Source organism: Grampus griseus, assembly GCF_964374135.1.
Source record: "Grampus griseus genome assembly, chromosome: 10".
Taxonomy (NCBI): Eukaryota; Metazoa; Chordata; class Mammalia; order Artiodactyla; family Delphinidae; genus Grampus; species Grampus griseus.
The window spans coordinates 99,553,108-99,564,083 of record NC_139004.1 but is presented as its reverse complement, the minus strand read 5'-3'; the positions used below and the strand labels follow the sequence as shown (position 1 = coordinate 99,564,083).

Below are 10,976 nucleotides of genomic sequence, written 5' to 3'. Positions count from 1 at the left end.
TGGGTCTTGCATCTCAAGATGCTCTCAAGAGCCTTTTAAAAAAATCTCCCTCCCTCCCTACTTCCTTCCTCCCTTCTTCTTTTCTCCCTCCCTCTCTTTCTTCCATTCTTTCTATTCATCATAAAGGTTAACAACTTACACATTTATTTACAGAGATTCGTGACACCTCCTCAAGAACAGAACTATACTTGCAAACCAGACAGCACTAGAACGGGATGACCAAGGCTGATACAATCCAAAGTGGGAGATTCCACAACAGCAGTTCCAGCCAGGAGTCTCCTGGTGTCTGGTCGCTAAATACTGGCTTCAAGCAAAGCAATGGAAACCACAGTCCAGACACTATGGTAGGACAAGACCGCCTCTCCAGATGTGGAATGTAAGTCCAGTAACACAGCATGCTCCAAGACTTTTTTTAAATGGAAATATCCTAACGTACACAGAAGTAGGAAGAACAATATAATGAATTCCAACGTAGAATCACCCAGCTTCCGCTACTGTCAATGTTGGTCAGTCGTGCTTCCTCTCTCCCCCTCCCCCATTTTTCCCGAGGCTGGAGTGCTTAAAGCAAATACCAAACGCAATGTCCTGTCACCAGTAATCGCTTCAGCCTGCCACGCCAACGGATGGTATTTTTACATAACTGCTGTGCCAGCGTCACACCTAACAAAAATAACAAAAACCCATAAATAATCTAATATTTAGTCCATATTCAGGTTTCCCAGATTGTGTCAAAGATGTCTGTTGGCAATTAGTTTGTTAGAAGCGTGTTCACGAAATTCACTTGGCTCTGAATTCCACAACTGTGGCACTTCACATGTTTTGCTTCCTGGATGGGCTATAAGGGGCATGGAGACAGGAATGCATCCTACCCCTTCTTAAAACCTCCCGCTGTGTGCTGGACTCAAGCTAGCTCACAGTAGGCCCTCAAGATGAGGCCAGGTTCCCTGTTAACCTCTGTACCGGGTCCAGCAGCCCTGGGTGGGGTGGGCCCTACCTGTGTACCATGGAGTATTACTCAGCAATGAGAAGGAACAGGCTGCTGATACAACAACCTGGATGAATCTACAGAGAATTAACGCTGAGTGAAAAAAGCCAATCGCAAAAGGTTACAAACGGTATGGTTCCTTTCCCATAACTTTCTTGAAATAAAACTATAGAAATAGAGAAGAGATTAGTGGTTGCCGGGGATCAGGGAGGGGAGGAGTGAGAAGGAAAGTGGGTGTGCCTATAAAAGGGCAGCATGAGGGGTCCTTGTGGTGATGGAAATGTTCTGTATTTTGATGGTATCAGTGTCAATATCGTGGTTGGGAAATTGTACTATAGTTTTTCAAGATGTTCCCATTGGGTGAAGCTTGGGAAAGAGTCCATGGGGGTCTCTGTGTTCTTTCTTAAAACTGCATGTGGTGATCTCAAATAATTATCTCAAAAAGTTTAATTTTAAGTAAATGTGGTCAAGCAGAGGTAGTTTCCCCTAGAAACCAAAGGGAATATTTTCTGGACCTATTTGTCCCTCTCAAAGAGATTTCCAGGGATAGTTTGCGTTGCTGCCCTCCAGTGGTTGTCAAACTGGGTTCCCTGGAGCCTTTGGGTTCTCAGTGGGCACTCCAGTGGCTGCCTGCAAGGTGATGCTGAGCAGTGCTTCCATCAATAGCCCCAAGATCCCCACTTGAACTAGAAAGAAGTCCATTCTGATCCGCTAGAACGTCTTAAATTTTATTTGTTAAAAGGATCTTTCTGCTTAAAAAAAGAAAAAGGAAGTTTGAAAGCCACTTAAATTGAGTCTGAACCCTCATTTTGCATTTGTCAGAATGAGCTAGGGTTGACCTTTTCCCCGCCACCCCCCCTTTTTAAAAAAAATTTAACTTTAGTCCTTGTTCTTTAGAAGAGGCATTGAGGCACTGGCATCTGAGAGTCAGAGGACTTTCAGGGTGACCAGGTCCAACTTCTGCCTTCAGCTGCAGAGGTTTTCCTTAGAACCAACAGTTGAAACCACTGAGATCCAGAGGCCCAGGGTGAGTCAGGCTTAATCTAGATTTAGGAATATTTTAAACTCCATCTCAAATTGCATCAGATACAGCCATTGTTTCCCAAAGAATATGGAGTGGCAAAGAGTCCAATCTAGGCCAGAGGCTACCTCTTCAAACATGGATTTAAATGACACATACAGGGGCTTCTAAATGAGGTTAGGTTGGAGTTTCTCCATGGAGGGGTGAAAAAAGTCCTGCCTTTGAAGTCAAGGAAACCGGGATTCAAGTCCTGACTTAGCCACATCCCAGTTACATCACCTTGAGCAATCATTCACCCCTCTGATTCTCACTTTTCTCATCCATGAAATGGGCGATAGTCCCTGATTTAGAGCATTCATTTAATAAATGTTTTAATGTGGTTAAGACAGGCCCTGCCCTCAGAGGCATCCATTTGCTGAGTAAGTAAAAACTCATGTCAAGAACCAGGCTCCAGGGTGCTCATAGTAGGGGCACATTCTTTGCCCTCTACACCCACAGGGTATCATTCTCAGACCCAAGAAGTCTCTGGGGAGTTCCCATCAGCCTGAGGGATCCCAGGCCCTCATCACAAGAGTGTCAAGGCCTGGGGAGGGCCGACTGTGTCCAGGCACTGCCCCGAGTACTTCATATAAATAATCTCACCATGGATGGGGACTGCTGTCTCCCCATTTTTATGGATGTGGAGACTGAGGCCAAGCTGTGTAACTGTTGCCTCCAGAATTCACATGCCTGCTGAGTCAGGGGGGCCCCCCTGGCTGTCAGTTCTAGAATGCAGGGAAGCCAGATGCCACACTCAGCTGCTGAGCTGGCTCCCTGGGGCTGTCAGCTGTGGCCACAGGATGGTGGGATTTTGCCCCATGAATCACCCCCCACACACATACACACACACATGCAGGGCAGTGAGGTCACCTCAGGATGGAGCTGAGCTGGACCTGCCTTGCGCCTCTGGCAGCTCTGTCGTGGCCCTGGAGATCCGCCCATGGCAGAGAGGTAGGAAATGCCCTGAGATTGTGCCTCCACCCTGTGCCAGATGCTGCAGGAGGTGAACTCCTATTTGCTCAGAGAAGGGAAGTACCCTAACCTGGGACTAGAAGGAGGCAAACACAAGGTCATGACTGGGTCTTATGAGCACCTACTATGTGCCCGTCACTGAAACCTTTAAGTGGTAGGAAGTATTATTTAGACCAGTGGTTCTTAAACATGTACAAGCATTAGAATCACCATGGGGTGGGGGTGGGGGGGCTGTTAAAATACAAATTGCGGTCCCACCTCCAGAGTTTCTGATTCATTAGGACTAGGGTGGGACTCGAGAATTTGCATTTCTAGTTTCCAGGTGATGCTGATACTGCTGGTCCAGGACCCACACTTTGAGAATAGCTAATTAGCTCAACTTCCTTTCCCTTGTGTAATGGTGGTTCTCAAGTTTCTGCTTCCAGGGATGGAGGTCTCATTGCCTATTCTGTCAACCTATTTCATTTCTAGATAGTTTTTACTGTGAAGATATGACTTGTGTGTGTGTGCTTATGTTGCAATGAAAACTAACCCTCTTGGCTCTCCTCTGTGGCTCATTCTCTATGCCTCTGGCCTGCATGATCTCATCAAAAAGGAGCAATTGGAGGGGAGAGGAGACTTGCAATTAGACCAAAGGTCTCCCTCACCTGCACAGCCCATAGCCACCAAGCCCTGTCCATTCTACCCTCTAAATCGACAGTGTCCAATAGAAATATATTGTGAGCTCTGTGTACAAAATTAAAAAAAATTTTCCAGTAGCATCATTAAAAATAGCAAAAAGAAGCAGGTGAAACTAATTTTAATAATATAGTTTAACCCAACTATATTCAAATATTATCTTTTTAACAGGTGATCAGTACAAAAGTTATTAAGGAGCTATTGTGTATTCTTTTTTCTCGTGCCAAGACTTGGAAATCCAGTGTGTATTTTACACTTACAGTACACCTCAATTCTGACCAGCACATTTCAAGGGCTCCGTAACCACACGTGGCTGGTGGCTACTGTTTTGGACAGCGCAGTGACCTTGTTCTTAGTACTCAGCTGCCCTGCCACGGCTCATGCTTACCAGGTTCCTGCCCCTCATGTCTTGCCTGCCAGTCCACAGTACGGCAGCCAAATCATTGGCTGAAACGTAAGATTTGATCGTGTCCCTATCACCCTCATGATAAGGTCCGGCCTCCTTGGTCTGGCTTCTGAGGCCTCTCTTGCTTTCCCTTCTCCCCTCCTCCAGCCCCCAAGCCCCCCACTCTCCTGCTGTACTGAATTATTCACAGATCCTCAACACAGTAGTGCCTGTTACCTCTAAACCTTTCCACACTTGGTTCCCTCTGCCTCAAATACCCTTGGAACGCATCTTGGGCTACCCTTTCAGGTCACTCATTTAACAAAATTTATTGAGCACCTACTATGTGTTGGACACTGTCCCACATCCTGGAACAAACCAATACATAAGAAGGAAATATGCATAACAAGAAAATATACGGTGTGTCAGACAGTGAGCAGTAAAGCAGGATGCGAGGGAAAGGTGGTGCAGGCGGTTACTACTGTATACAGGGTGTCAGGGAAGGCTTCTTGGAGAAGGTGACATTTGAGTAGAGAGACCTGAAAAAGTGAGGGAAGGAGCCAGGTGGCTGTCTAGGGAAAAGCATTCTAGGCAGAGGGAACAGCCAGTGCAAAGGCCCTGAGGAGGAAGCCTGACTGGAGTGTTTGGGGCACATTCCTGGGTGGCTGGGGCAGAGGGAGAGAGGAAGTCATAGAAATCAAGATCAGAGAGAACAAGGAGTGAGTGGCACATCATACAGGGCTGTGTAAATACGGGAGTGAGTGAGGTGTGAACCCTGGGAGGGTGCTGAGCAGAGGAGGGACATGAGCTGACTTGAGTTTTAACCAGATCCCTCTGGTTGCCATGATGAGAACAGACAGGAGCATAGAGACTAGTGATGTGGTGGCCAGACCAGGGTGGTTGCCAAGCCGATGGAACAAAGAGGCTGGATACAGTATATGATGAAGGTGGGGACAACAGGGTTTTCCAGATAGGTCAGAACCAGAGTATGAGAGAGCAAAGGGTCAAGGATGACTCCAAGGATGACTCCTGAGCTTAGATGACTCCTCTTCCAGGAAGCCCTCCTGGGAACCCATCACTCCCTGGGCCTTGCCCGCATGGGGGCTGTCGTGGCCTGTCTCCCTCAGGGTGCTCCCCATGGCAGTGCAGGACTTGTTTACTGTCCTGCTTCCAGAATGTTTGAGAGATGAGTGAGAGGACCGGCCTCAGCTTTGAGAGGTCAGTCCCCACCCCCTACCCTGTTGGGATCCACAAGGCAGTGGATGTTCTAGCCTTTGCCCAGTTTCCTCACCAGGAGAGGGCACTGCCAGTCCCACCCACAGGAGTCCCCCCACCCAGCCCTGAGCCCCAGGGCCTCCTCTTATGCTGCCAGCCCCACCTCACTCCTCTGGGGGAGCATCCGGTTGGCCCACATGGCTGGGCCCTGAGTCGGCCTCACCCAGGCGGGTGGGGAGCATCTGGGACACGCCACCTCTTCCCCGCCCAGAGCCTGGCACCGTCAGGGTGGTACGACTGCCCCCACGTAACCACCCCTGAAGTCAGAGGGCATGGCCCCGGCCCGGGGCGGGTTGGGGTCTGCAGCCGCCCCATCTGCCCTCCTGGCACATCCGGGGGGGAGTCAAGTCAGACAGGAAGGCCTGGCGCCTACAGCACCGCAGGAAGGAGGGCCCCCCGGCTGAGCGTGGGCGGGTGAGCGTGGGGCCCAGGGCGACGTCACGTCCCGCCCCTGCCTGTCAGGGGGGCGGCCCCGCCTCTCTGCCCTCTTCCCGGCCCCGCCCCGCCCGCCCCCAGAGTGTGAGCGCCGCTAGGCTCCAGCCCACACCGGCCTCGGGAACACAGGTAAGGGGTACGCGGAGCGTGAGAGGCGGGATGGGGGTGATTTTTAAGAGAACTGGGGAGGAACAGGCTCTTCAACAGGCCTGACATTTTGTGGTTACCTGTGGGCCTGGGTTTGAGTCCCAGTTCAGTGGCTTCCCAGCTGGGTGAGCGCCTGTGTCTCCATCTCTGGAAAATCAGGGGAGGGTGAAGTTCTCCAGGGGTGCTGTGAGCCTCCAGCCAGCCCGTGCCCCGCCCCCGCAGGCGACCCGTCCCGTTCGTGAGGTGAAGGGTCCCCCTAGCTTCGGAAGGCTTCTCCCACTCTGCCCTCGTGGGACTTACAGCTTTGGAGGGTGTTTCCTCACAGACGCCCGGCCTCTGCGCTTTGACCGGCGAGTGAAGGCAGCCGCCCTCCTGTTCCCCCCAGAAGCTGCCCTGGCCTCGGGCTCAAAGGCATCTCTGGGGAAAAAGTGCTGAACAGAGAGCTGGAGGCGCTGGGAGACCCGCTGAAGTCAGAGGCTCACGGGGTGGAGGGTGCGGCCTAGAGGGAGCCCCCAGCCACCCCGGTTCCCCAGGCCGTCATCCCGAGTCTGGAGGACCCACCTGTGCTCAGAGCATCCCGGCTTGTCTCCTCAGAGGCAGCCTTTGGGCCGGAAGCCAACCCATTTTCCTTTTATGGGGGACAAGAAAGATTATGGGGTTGTGCTTATCATTTTGACCTGGTTTGTTTAGAAACTGAGAGAAAAGTGAAGTCAGGAGTGTGTGTGTCCTGTTTGGAGTCCAAGCCAAGCGGATCTGTAATAACGAACCCCTCTCCTGTCTCTGGATCTCCCAGAACTTGGTGCAGCCCTCTAAAAGGCTAGGGTCCCTGTTCCTTGAACTCCTCACCAGGCCACCTTCTTAGGGAGACATCGCTCACACGCTGGCCACATGCCAGGACCGGGGACCGCTCATTTCACTTTCATAACAGCTGTATGTGGGAAGTTGTGTTTTTTTTTTAAAGAAAATAACCTTATGGAGATATCATTCACATGCCATAAAGTTCACCCTTTTAAAGTGTACAAGCCTGTGGTTTTCAGTTTATTCACCAAGTTGTGAACCATCACCACTGTCCAATTTGGAACATTTTTATCCTCCCCAAATAAGCCCCATACCCTTTAGCAGTCACTCACCATGTCCCCTTCTCCCTGGCAACCGCTAATCCACTTTCTGTCTCTATGGATCTGATTATTCTGGACAATTCATGTAAATGCAGTCATACAATAGGGGATCTCTTCTGACTGGCTTCTTTCACTTAGCATAATGTTTTCAAGGTCTATGCATGTTTTAGCGTGTGTCAGCACTTCATTCCTCGTTTTGGGTGAATAATATTGTACTGTATGATTATATCACATCTTGTTTATCCATCCATCAGTTGATGGACATTTGGGTGGTTTCCACTTTTTAGCTATTATGAATGACGCTGCTGTGAACATTCATGTACAAGTCTTTGTGCGGACACAGGTTGTCAGTTCTCTTGGATATAATACTAAGGACTTGCTAGGTCTTATGGTGAAACTATGTTTAACATTGTAAGGAGCTCAAACTGTTTCCCAAAGCGGCTGCACCATATTACATTCCCACTGACAATACGTTAAGTCTCCAAAATTTCCACGTCCTCTTCAGAACTTGTTATTGTCTGTATTTCTTATTTTAGCCATCCTAGCACATATGAAGTGGTATCTCATTGTGGTTTTGATTTGCATTTCCGTAATGACTAATGATGCTGAGCAACTTTCCATGTGCTATTGACCATTTGTACATCTTCTTTAGAGAAATGTCTGTTGAAATCCTTTGGCCATTTTAAAATTAGGATGTCATATTATTGTTGAGTTGTAGGCGTGCCCATTCCAGGGGAGGATTCTGAGGCTCCCAGAATGGGTGAGACTTGCAGTGATCTCACAGTCAGTGGTGGGTAGAGCTAGGAACTGAGTCCAGGTCTGTCTGATATTCAAGAGCCAGAAAGCTCTTTCTCTTTCACTGGGTGCCTCCTTTCTGGTTTTTGCTATTGTCAGTTGTCTGTGTGTGTGTGTGTGTGTGTGTGTGTGTGTGTGTGTGAGAGAGAGAGAGAGAGAGAGAGAGAGAGAGAGAGAGAGAGAGAGAGAGAGGGAGAGAGGGAGAGAGGGAGGGAATGTGAGAGACCAAGAGAAAAAGATGGAAAAGAGAGCGAGAAGAGACAGAGACAGAGAGGAACTGGCCTGAGAGGCTGAGAAAGAGGAGCCTGGCCTGGCACTGGCTGTTTAACGAGACACCCACCTTGGAGAGTTAGAGCCAGGGAAAATTCTTTTCAGAGTTTTTGGTTTCTTCCCATTCCTCTTCAAACATTTTGGGGGCCTCAAAAAAGTTTATTGAGTAGCACACTCCCTCCTGGTTTTTCTTCGTCTCTAAATCTGAAACAAATCTGATTAGACCCCCAAACCTAAACAGGGAATAGCATCCCCCTAGTGTCTAGCTGGGTCTAAGAATCCGGAGCAGTGTTTGTCACACTCTTTTTTTTTTTTTTTTTTTTTTTTTTTTTTTGCGGTACGTGGGCCTCCCACTGCTGTGGCCTCTCCCGTTGTGGAGCACAGGCTCCGGACGCCCAGGCTCAGCGGCCATGGCTTACAGGTCCAGCCGCTCTGGCGGGCCCAGCCGCTCCGCGGCATGTGGGATCCTCCCGGACTGGGGCACGAAGCCGCGTCCCCTGCATCGGCAGGCAGACTCCCAACCACTGCGCCACTAGGGAAGCCCCGTCACACTTTTTGATGTCACTCTCTGCTCAAGAAAAATGTTTAGGGCTTCCCTGGTGGCACAGTGGTTGAGAATCTGCCTGCCAATGCAGGACCACGGGTTCGAGCCCTGGTCTGGGAGGATCCCACATGCTGTGGAGCAACTAGGCCCGTGAGCCACAACTACTGAGCCTGCGCGTCTGGAGCCTGTGCTCCGCAACGAGAGGCCGCAACAGTGAGAGGCCTGCGCACCGCGATGAAGAGGGGCCCCCGCTCGCTGCAACTAGAGAAAGCCCACGCACAGAAACAAAGACCCAACACAGCCAAAAATAAATTAATTAATTTTAAAAAAAAAAAAGAAAAATGTTTAGGCACCCACAACATTTTATATATGTGTATATATATATGTGTGTGTGTATATATATATATATATATATATATATATGGATTTAGAAATTATATACAAGTACTGTGACAATTAACTAATGTCTCAAGGCCCAGTATATATTCGGAGTGAATTTCATCACCAACAGTAGTGGATAGAAGTCCACCTTTCAAGGAGTTTTCTTACTATGATTTCAGTCAGCAATAATGTGTATGTGAGATGCCATTCTTTATTGTTTTCAACGTTAGGGTGGCTGTTGTAGGGCTTGAACTAGGAGCGATGGTGGGTTTGTCCTACACTTTTCCTGTCGCTGGCTTGCACTTTCTCGATTAGCGTTATCTCCATCCATGGTTTCTTGGCAGGGACTTTTAGAAGCCACTTGTCCACACTACAGGGATTGATTCAGTTACAGCTGTGTTGTTTGAGCCTCAGCTCCACCGAACCCGCCACCAGGACACTACAGTATACAGCAGTAGGCTGAATGTAAAGGAACAGAAGACATGGGCATAGCAAACCTGTCTGCATTGTGGGCTGCCTTTGGCCTCTGGAGACCCCACTTAATGGACATGGCATTGGGTGTCTGACATATGGCCAAGGGTGCACATCAGGGTTGAGCTACATACTCTTTTTTTTTTTTTTTTTTTTTTTTTTTTGCGGTACGCGGGCCTCTCACTGTTGTGACCTCTCCCGTTGCGGAGCGCAGGCTCAGCAGCCATGGCTCACGGGCCCAGCCACTCTGCGGCATGTGGGATCTTCCTGGACCGGGGCACGAACCTGTGTCCACTGCATCGGCAGGCAGACTCTCAACCACTGCGCCACCAGGGAAGCCCTGAGCTATATACTCTTAACTACTTTTAGCTAAAACTTAAGTAGAAATAAAGAGCTAATATTTTCCTCCTGTGCTTTGGAGATTATTATTTGAGAGACTAATAGGTTCTGACCTAAAGACATCTAAGCCCACCTCTGCCACACCTTCGCTTGCCACCTCTCATGGCAGGGTGCTCATGACCACTCAAAGCAGCTCTCATTTTTAGAAAATTCCTTTACATATTGAGCTGGCATCTGCCCTGGTGACTCCCCAAGGTCCCAACCCCTCCCTCTGGGCTCACAGCCCCACCTGGTCGTCCTGTCCTGGAGGAGCCCTGCAGAGACCTGGGGACAGTGACCAGGTCTGTTCATGCAGTTCTCATCCCTAGGCTGAGCACCCTGCTCCTCCGGCCACTGCTCTTGCATGTGGTCTCCGTACCACTCACATCCTCCGGATTATCTTGGTTTGTCCAGACTCTGTTCTGTTCAGGACCTAGGATTGAGCCTAGGATAGGAGCTGGTGAGGTATAGGTCACCTTCCTCACTGTACACTCTGTGCTTCTGTTAATATGACCTAAGGCTGTGTTAGCTTTGCTTTGTTGCTCTATCACCTTGTTGGCTCGTATTTCACTTTAACAGACATTGGTTATGTACCCCGCTGTGTGCTAGAGTCCAGTCAGATGCTTGTGCTGAAATGTACTTGTCTTTCAGAGAGTGTTTTTAAAATCCTAGGTCTTTCTGTATGAACAGCCTCCAAGCTGGGCCCACCCATCCTCCTTCTGCATAGACTGGATTTTTGTCCCTTTTACCTTCTTTTTTCGGTGCCATCCCCACTTCTCAGGCCCTCACTGCATCCTTGGATGTGCTGTGGCCACGGGGTTCACCCAGATTCGTGACAGGTCCGTCCAGCTTGTGGGCAGCTGGTTGAGCAGTTTGGATTGTTATCCCACCATTAAATTGCCTGGATGGACTTGAGACAAACGGCTGAGGAGGTGGGAACGGTGGCGTCTTCATTCTTTTCCTCTGTGAGGGTCCCCTTGTGCTTGGACTTCAGCCTCAGATCCGAGTTCCTATCATTTGCTTCGTGGCCTGTGGGGAAGCCCCTTGCCCTCTCTGGGCCTCAGCTTTGATCTCCTGGCTGT

At 49.6% G+C, this 10,976-nt stretch overlaps 1 protein-coding gene across 2 annotated transcripts in view; it reads left to right on the top strand.

Moving 5' to 3' along the window:
* Positions 1–5,838: 5,838 nt before the first annotated feature.
* The window catches only part of TMEM40 (transmembrane protein 40), a 33,059-nt gene continuing 27,921 nt past the window's right edge, over positions 5,839–10,976 (top strand). For both annotated transcript variants that reach the window (XM_082662873.1, XM_082662872.1), the window contains exon 1: positions 5,839–5,919. The gene's annotated coding sequence lies outside the window, so the exon portion shown is untranslated. The remainder of the gene's footprint in view (positions 5,920–10,976) is intronic.